The sequence below is a fragment of the Euprymna scolopes genome, chromosome 17, assembly GCF_053919585.1.
Source record: "Euprymna scolopes isolate OS-2025 chromosome 17, ASM5391958v1, whole genome shotgun sequence".
Lineage (NCBI taxonomy): Eukaryota > Metazoa > Mollusca > Cephalopoda > Sepiida > Sepiolidae > Euprymna > Euprymna scolopes.
The window spans coordinates 104,706,613-104,714,562 of record NC_136498.1 but is presented as its reverse complement, the minus strand read 5'-3'; the positions used below and the strand labels follow the sequence as shown (position 1 = coordinate 104,714,562).

At 33.3% G+C, this 7,950-nt stretch overlaps 1 pseudogene; it reads left to right on the top strand.

The window, feature by feature from the left end:
- The first annotated feature begins 1,180 nt into the window (after positions 1 to 1,180).
- LOC145297105 (5S ribosomal RNA) lies at positions 1,181 to 1,299 on the top strand (annotated as a pseudogene).
- The last annotated feature ends 6,651 nt before the right edge of the window (positions 1,300 to 7,950 follow it).

Sequence of the window (7,950 nt, the reverse complement as noted above, 5' to 3'; positions counted from 1 at the left end):
GCCAATTTCTACTGTACACTCTTTAACCCTTATCCTCGAGTGGCCTCAAGGCCTTGATAAGTGGTGCCGCCTATGTAAAAAAAAAATCAATAAATTCAACATTATTTACTTCACAAGTCAATTCTTGTGTCTTAAATAAATTATTTATATATAACTCCAAATGACTTTACTTTTCTTTCGTCTGACCTATTTTCCGTTCTAAGTTTTATATCGACTTGTGTCCTTCTTTAGAATATGGTAGTGTTGGCTAAGTTACTAATTAAAACAAAATGTTTGCTTCGAATGCCATTGATTTTAACGCCAATAAATTCAACATGACATAATATTTGTAAAAAAGATCTAATTTTTGAGCTACTGTATTTCTGATCAAATTATAAGTTGAGAAACGACATGATTACCGGAGTTAAAAAGGACGAACGATAATTAATTTGCATTATAACACCATTTAAGAGAAAGGTAGAATCGCTTCAAAACCGGGTCGTCTTTTAAATAATGATGATAAAATCAGAGGCAAAATAATCAAAACGTTAAGCCGAGAAATTCGCATAGTTAAGGACCCAGTCATCGACGTTGAAAATACTTCAAGAGACATATGCATGCAAAACATGCCACTCAAGAATACCGCGGTATTTAGTGAGTGTTGATAGAGAAGCCTCTCATGGAGCATGAAATCACTTCTAATTAAGGCTCGATGACAACTCAAGGATATGGCTTAATGTGGTCGGGTGGTCGGTGAGACAACACCGTAATGATTGTAGGTGTTGAAAATTGGGTACAATTTGATTATTTAAGAGGATAGCTCTGGATTGGATTTTAACACGATCATGTTGTAGGTAGCTGAAAAGCAGACCGCCGGAATAGATTTCCACAGACAGACAGTTATAGGAAAGAAGCGTTTTTTTTTTCTGGGATTTGTGTTTAATCTTAGGCACATATATATATATATATATATATATATATATATATATATATATCCGTATATATATATATATATATCCGTATATATATATATATATATCCGTATATATATATATATATATATATATCCGTATATATATATATATATATATATATATATATATATATATATATATATATATATATATATATATATATATATATATATATATATATATATATATATATATATATATATATATATATATATATATATATATATATACACGGCATAATCACGTTGACACACCGGTTCTCATCAGATCACCGAAGTTAAGCAACGTTGAGCCTGGTCATTACTAAAATGGGTGACCAATTTAGGAATTCCAGGCGTTGTATTTAGGAGGGCGTCGACACCTCCCTGCAAGAGTTGCAAAAGCATAACATTGTCATCTCCCCTGACATGCGATTGGGGACCGCTTGTGGATTTCATACTCCCGTGAAACTTCTTCCGAAGGAGGAAGACGGTTAAACCCGAATAGGGTTAGTGCTGACACACACACACGCGCGCGCGCCCACACACGCGCGCGCGCACACACACACATGCGTGCACACACATGCGCACACACACACACGCACACACACACACACACGCGCGCGCCCACACACGCACGCGCACACACACACGCGCGCGCACACGCATACGCGCACACACACACGCGCGCACGCACATACACGCGCACGCGCACACACACATGTCGCTTACAACTGCATGTCAGATGGCTCACACGAATCTGACCCCGAGCAGCTCAAATGTATCCGAGACCGTGAGGGCTCGGACCGGTTGAGCACCACAGGCGAACTCCACAGTTCCGAAGTGGACGTGCTTTGAATTCTATCTGTGACAGAAATGCGCTGTACATCTTTTTTGGCTTTTAATAGAAATTCGATTGAAAGTAAACTTTCAATTTGAAAAAAAAAACAAAACAAAACAAAAAAAACTGACGTGATTCGAAAATATGTTCTGTTTCTATAAAAATGAAACCGCGATTCCAAATTCGATCCAAATAGCTTTTGCAGATTGTTATCATTATTTCAAAATATATTTTAATCTATTTGAGGTTGGAAATTTTCATTTCATTTTTTTTTGGTTCAAACTAAAATATTTCTCATGAAAATACAAAGTCACATTTGCATCGAAGATAAATCTGAAATCTGAAAAGAAATACTATACCAATTTTTTGTAGAGGGAAACCTTGTAGGGGAAATAGTTAACAGTAGCTGTAGCTAGATGAGTATTTCTCTTGTATGGTTTTCAGAGGAAGGGAATCGTAGATTGAAGCTCAATTGAGCTCTTGCCATGAAAATAATGATAGTGAAGAGATAGACTTGCAACGTTTCTTCCGTGGGAAAGATGTAAGCATGTAAAAATAACAACGCTTACTCCTGAGTTCGATCTCCTGTATTATACCCCAAGAAAATACCAACAAAAATGGACTATGACCTCACCATTAACAGGGAATACTTAACAACCTTCATTACCTATCATTGATTAGAAAAAGTACATCTGAAAGGTTCAATCGTGTAGACTGAAAACAGGCCAGCTAAAAGGTAAGCTCTTCAAGAGCCTTATATAGAAGAAAGGGATTACAAGGTTTCCCTCTAAAAAAATTGGCATGGTATTTCTATTCAGATTTCAGATTTTTCTTTGCTGCAAATATGATTTTGTATGTCCATGAGAAATATTTTAATTTGAAAAATAAATAAATAAATAAATAAATACATAAAACTTTCCCCAAGTATCAGGTCATCCCATAAGTTCTTTCCGACTTAATGAATAAAGAAAAGAAGTTACATTTTATTAACGATTAAATCACCTATACACTTTCCCCGGTTATCTATGACTTCCTTCCATCTATTGATAAGTTTATTAATTCCATTACTGTAAAATCCTTTTGGCTTTGGTTCGAAGAACTCACAAATGTCAGTTCCAACATCATTTTGCGTTACAAAAGCTGTTCCTTCCAAATGATTTTGTAAGCTGCCTTTTCTACAAGTATTTTAGTGGTGAATGCTCTGACGAACTGCAATCACTTGTGCCCCCACGACGCGAGCACCCTCGACAAACCCGACAGGCTACTAGATCCCACCCCCACACTGTAGAGATCCCTAGATGTAAAAGATCTTTTTACTCCAATAGTTTCTTCCCCAGAACCGCAAGACTCTGGAATTCCATTCCAGGTCCCTGCTTCCCCAACAGTACTGACGTGCAGAAGTTCAAGTGTAACGTGAACTGACACCTTGCTGCCCAAATCCCTACATAGTACCCCAGTAGTTGTTTCCCCTGATAGTAGCCCCCTACACCAAAGTGGCAATTTGCCTTGTTTGGTGTGAAAATGTAATAAAAAAAAAAAAAAAAAAGCTACGAAACAAATCGTAGTCTGAAGGAGCAAAGTCAGGAGAATAGAGTGGATGAGGAATTTTCTCTCAATGAAGTCCTTCAATCTTGCTATGTTGGCTCGTGCATTTTCCTGATTAAAAATCATCCTTTTTTGATTCACTAGAGCAGCCCCCCACCAAGCTTGATTCAAACGCTCTAATTTCTAACAGTAGATTTGAGCGTTAATTGTTGCATTAGGTGATAACAATTCAAAGTGGAATATTTCTAGCCGGTTCAGCTGCTGAGTCTCCTTTCTTGAACTCATAAAACATGATATGCTTCAAATGATTCTTTGGCACTTCCATGTTAGTAGGCTTGTAATCCACCAAATTTAAATGTTATTGTTCTGTAAAACAAAATGTAATCTGTCAAAATGCATCTAAACAAAAAAATTTAAAAACAATTACACAATATACACAATATTTTTAAGTTTCTTTCAATTTAAAAACAAAGGTAAAAAATTTGGACATTACTTATGGGATAACCTGATAGTTTCAAATATATTTTGAAATAATGATGATAATCTGTGAAAGCTATTCGGGTTGAATCTGAAATTGTGGTTTCATTTTTTTACAGACAGAAAGACAACATATTTGTCAGTTTTTATCAAATTGAAAGTTGATTTTCAATCGAATTTCTATTATAGACAAAGACAACGTATGCCTGTCAAAAACGTCTACACAGTTTTAAGCCAATCAAATCCTTGGGCTTCTTTGCTTTCCAACATTATATACTATATAAATTAGCATTTATGTTTAATTTTTGTAAGCCAGAATTGTAAAAAGTATGCACTCAATAAAGTAATCTGCTGCCTCATCACTACAACGACCACCTTTACAGCTAAGCCTCACTACCCATTCAGTCAACTACATACAATATGTCAACGAGAGACTAGCTCTTTTTTATCAAGGAGATTTTTAAAGCTTAATTAAATGAATTGTAACAAAAAGAGTAATCCTGAATTAAAACTTCAGATAGGCTTTATTCAATTAATAACGAGGCAACGCCTGTCGTACATTTATTTACAGGAATAAAAGGGATTAGATTAATTTTACAATATATTGTACATTAAATAAGTGTCGACATGTTTTTATGGAAATCGCTCCAGAAAAAGTATGAAACCATTTGATGTAAGGAGCTAAGGTAATCACGGCATGGCACATATATTGACATTAAAATCAATTTGTTATAACATATTAAATAAGAAAAATAAAAAAAAAATTTTTCAATTAGAAAAGTAGTCGATATACTAGCATAGATCCAACATGACCGATAATCGATGCAAAATTGAAGATGGAGAAGAGATTAAACGTAAAAAAGTCTTTGAGTGTATTATATAAAAAAAATTTATTAAAAATAGTTTTTATTCTTATAAAAATTATTTGCTTTGTTAATTCTTGTGTTTTAAATGAATTATTTACATATGACCGAAAACCACTATATGTTTTTTTTTTATCTTACGACCTCCCAAGTTTACATCATCCCAAGTTTTGTATCAACTAGCGCCCATCTTAGAAATATGGGAGTGTGCCGGCTAAATTTAAAAGTGTCTCTGTTGCTTATTTACTACGCAATGGTAAATTGATTTTAATGCTAATAAATTCAGCATGTCATAATCTTTGTAAAAATTTCAATTTTTGAGTTACTATATATTGAATTTCTGATCAAATTACATGTGTTGAGAAACAACATGGTTACTGGAGATAAAATGAAGATAAGGTGATTAATTTGCATGATTATAAAAAAGGAAAGAAAAGTAGAATCAGTTTAAAGTAAGGTAATCTTTTAAATGACGGTGATGAAGTCAGAGGTAAAATAATCGAACCTAAACTCGAAATAGTGGCATAACAGTCATCCACGCCAGAGACATATTCATGCAAAACGTGGCACCTGAGAATATCCCAACATTTAGTAAGTGCTGATGAAGCCTTTTAAGAACTTAGCCTGGGTTCTGTTTCCTGTACTATCTCTTTAGAAAATGCCGGCCAAAGAACCATTATGCCGCCGTTCTCTATAAAGAATATATGTGTAATGTGGCCGTTACATTTTCACTCGGACCCAACACGTTGTATGCAAAGACAGTCGCAAAAGAACAAAGAAAAGAAATTCGAATCGAGTTTTTCTATTGAAACAAAACATTTATTGTCGTTTTATCACCAAACCACAGACACGTAATTTTCCAAGCCAGTGACAATATAGGAGCATCCTTGTGTTTCTCTCGGGTTAATTACCTGTTATCAGTTCGCAACTACAAACAGTTGCTATGTCTGTTGCTCGGCCCACACCACACGATCGTCCAACCATTTTTTGTTAAAAATTCAGATTTTATTTTGTTTTAAAAATTTCTCTTGCATTGAAATATGCTTCTAAGGCGTTGTCGCCGACACCTGGCTTTTTAATCTCTCAGCTTTTCTTTTCGTTATTTTCCGTCGCTGTGACGTCACCTCGCGCTACGGCTAGGTCAGTTTCACACGTGAGATGAAGCTGCTGATACATTTGTGTCCGTGGTTTCGTTCCATATATAACACCCTTAATTTCTATTATTTAGCAGTAAAACTAAACTTGAAAGAGATCCCACTATCAGCATTCAATCTGGACTCCAAGCAAAATCAGAAAGAAAGAACACATTTACAGAGAAGAGTTTTCTTTTTTTAAATTTTATAGCAGAAAATGTAATGTATTTCCCAAGTATTCAGTTAAGCGGGATTCGAGACGCGTTGGTGGCGTCAGAGCCGAGACGAAAAGTCACACGCGGCCGAAAAAGGAGAAATGAACTGTTCAAATAATTCGAAAAAAAATGCGTTGTTGGAAATACCAGTTATAAAGGCTTTTGTTAAAGAAAGAAAGTCAGTCAAGTTTTTTCCTTTCTTATGTTTCTTGCGATGGAGTCTACAACATGTTGGGTCCGTTAAAATGTAACGACACCGTTAAAAATGTGTACAACGTTACATTTGTATTTCCATGAGCAACATTTTAATTTTGAAAAATGACATAAAAAATATTCAACTCAAAATAGTTTAAAATATATTTTGAATTTTTTTTTTTTTTATTATTGAAATCGCTCCAGACAAGGCATGAAGTCACTTGACATCAGGAGTTACAAGAAAAATGTAAACAATTTGAAAAATACACTTCAAAGTTAAAAATCTAGTTAAGGATAAGTGTTAGATGGATAGAGTTTGATCCAAAAAGCAGCAATTATTCCACCTTTTTCAGAAACATCGCACATAGAACGCAAGGGCTAATTGACAAAATAAGGGAGGCGAGAGTTTCAAAGCTACTGTAAGTAAATCCAAGGTGCACGTGGTTAATATATATATATATATATATATATATATATATATATATATATATATATATATATATATATATATATATATTAAATTCGAAGTACAACAAAATTGTAATAGTTTAAAAGCGAAGTGGGGCATTTTTTTAAAACCTTATAAAAAAAGATCGACTATAATGTAAAAAGAAACAGGATCGACTAAAAGTAATTTTCAATTTATTTTTCTTACTTTTAGTCGATCCTGTTTCTTTTTACATTATAGTCGATTTTTTTATAAGGTTTAAAAAAAAATGCCCCACTTCGCTTTTAAATATATATATATATATATATATATATATATATATATATATATATATATATATATATATATATAGCGTGTCAGGAGATGATGAAAAAAAATCCAATGAAGTGCTCGATCGTGCATGTGAGAGCTGAAGATACAATATTTATTACGACACTATATATACATATTTCAAGGTCGTACCATTGGTTTCGTTACGCCGAAACAACCATAAGAAGTTGGAAAGTGTGAGCGTGAATCTATCAGCGACATTGAAAAAAACTCATGATGAATTTACGCTGACTTTTTCCAACCTCTTATGGTTGTTTCAGCGTAATGAAACCAATGGTACGACCTTGAAATATGTATATATAGTGTCGTAGTAAATATTGTGTGTGTATATATATATATATATATATATATATATATATATATATATATATATATATGTGTGTGTGTATGTGGTGTGTGTGTGTGTGTGTGGTGTCACAATGTGATTAAAAGAAATCAAATAAAGTGCTTGATCGCGAATGTGAGAGCTAAAATACACATATTTAATGAAAAACTATACATTCATATTCCAAAGACGAACCAGCGTTTCATTGTATAGTTTTCCGTTTGTTGTAACTCTTTCCCTATGACGCTGATGATTTGTATAGGATTGTAGCCAACCACAGGAGGTTGTACCTATACAATGAAACCGCTGGTTCGTCTTTGGTATATGCATGTATAGTTTTTCATTAAATATTTGTGCGTATATATATATATATATATATATATATATATATATATATATATATATAATCCGATCCCGCATTTTGCTAATTCCTACCCTTTGATGAGAAGGAAAGTATTTCTTCGAAAATTCGCGGATTAAGGACTATCCATTTATCTAGTGTTTCCGTTTCAGATTAAACATGTTTTTAACTCATTTCAAAGTGTTTTTGTAACATATTTTATTAACTGTTTGCTCATATATATATATATATATATATATATATATATATATATATATATATATATATATATATATATATATATACA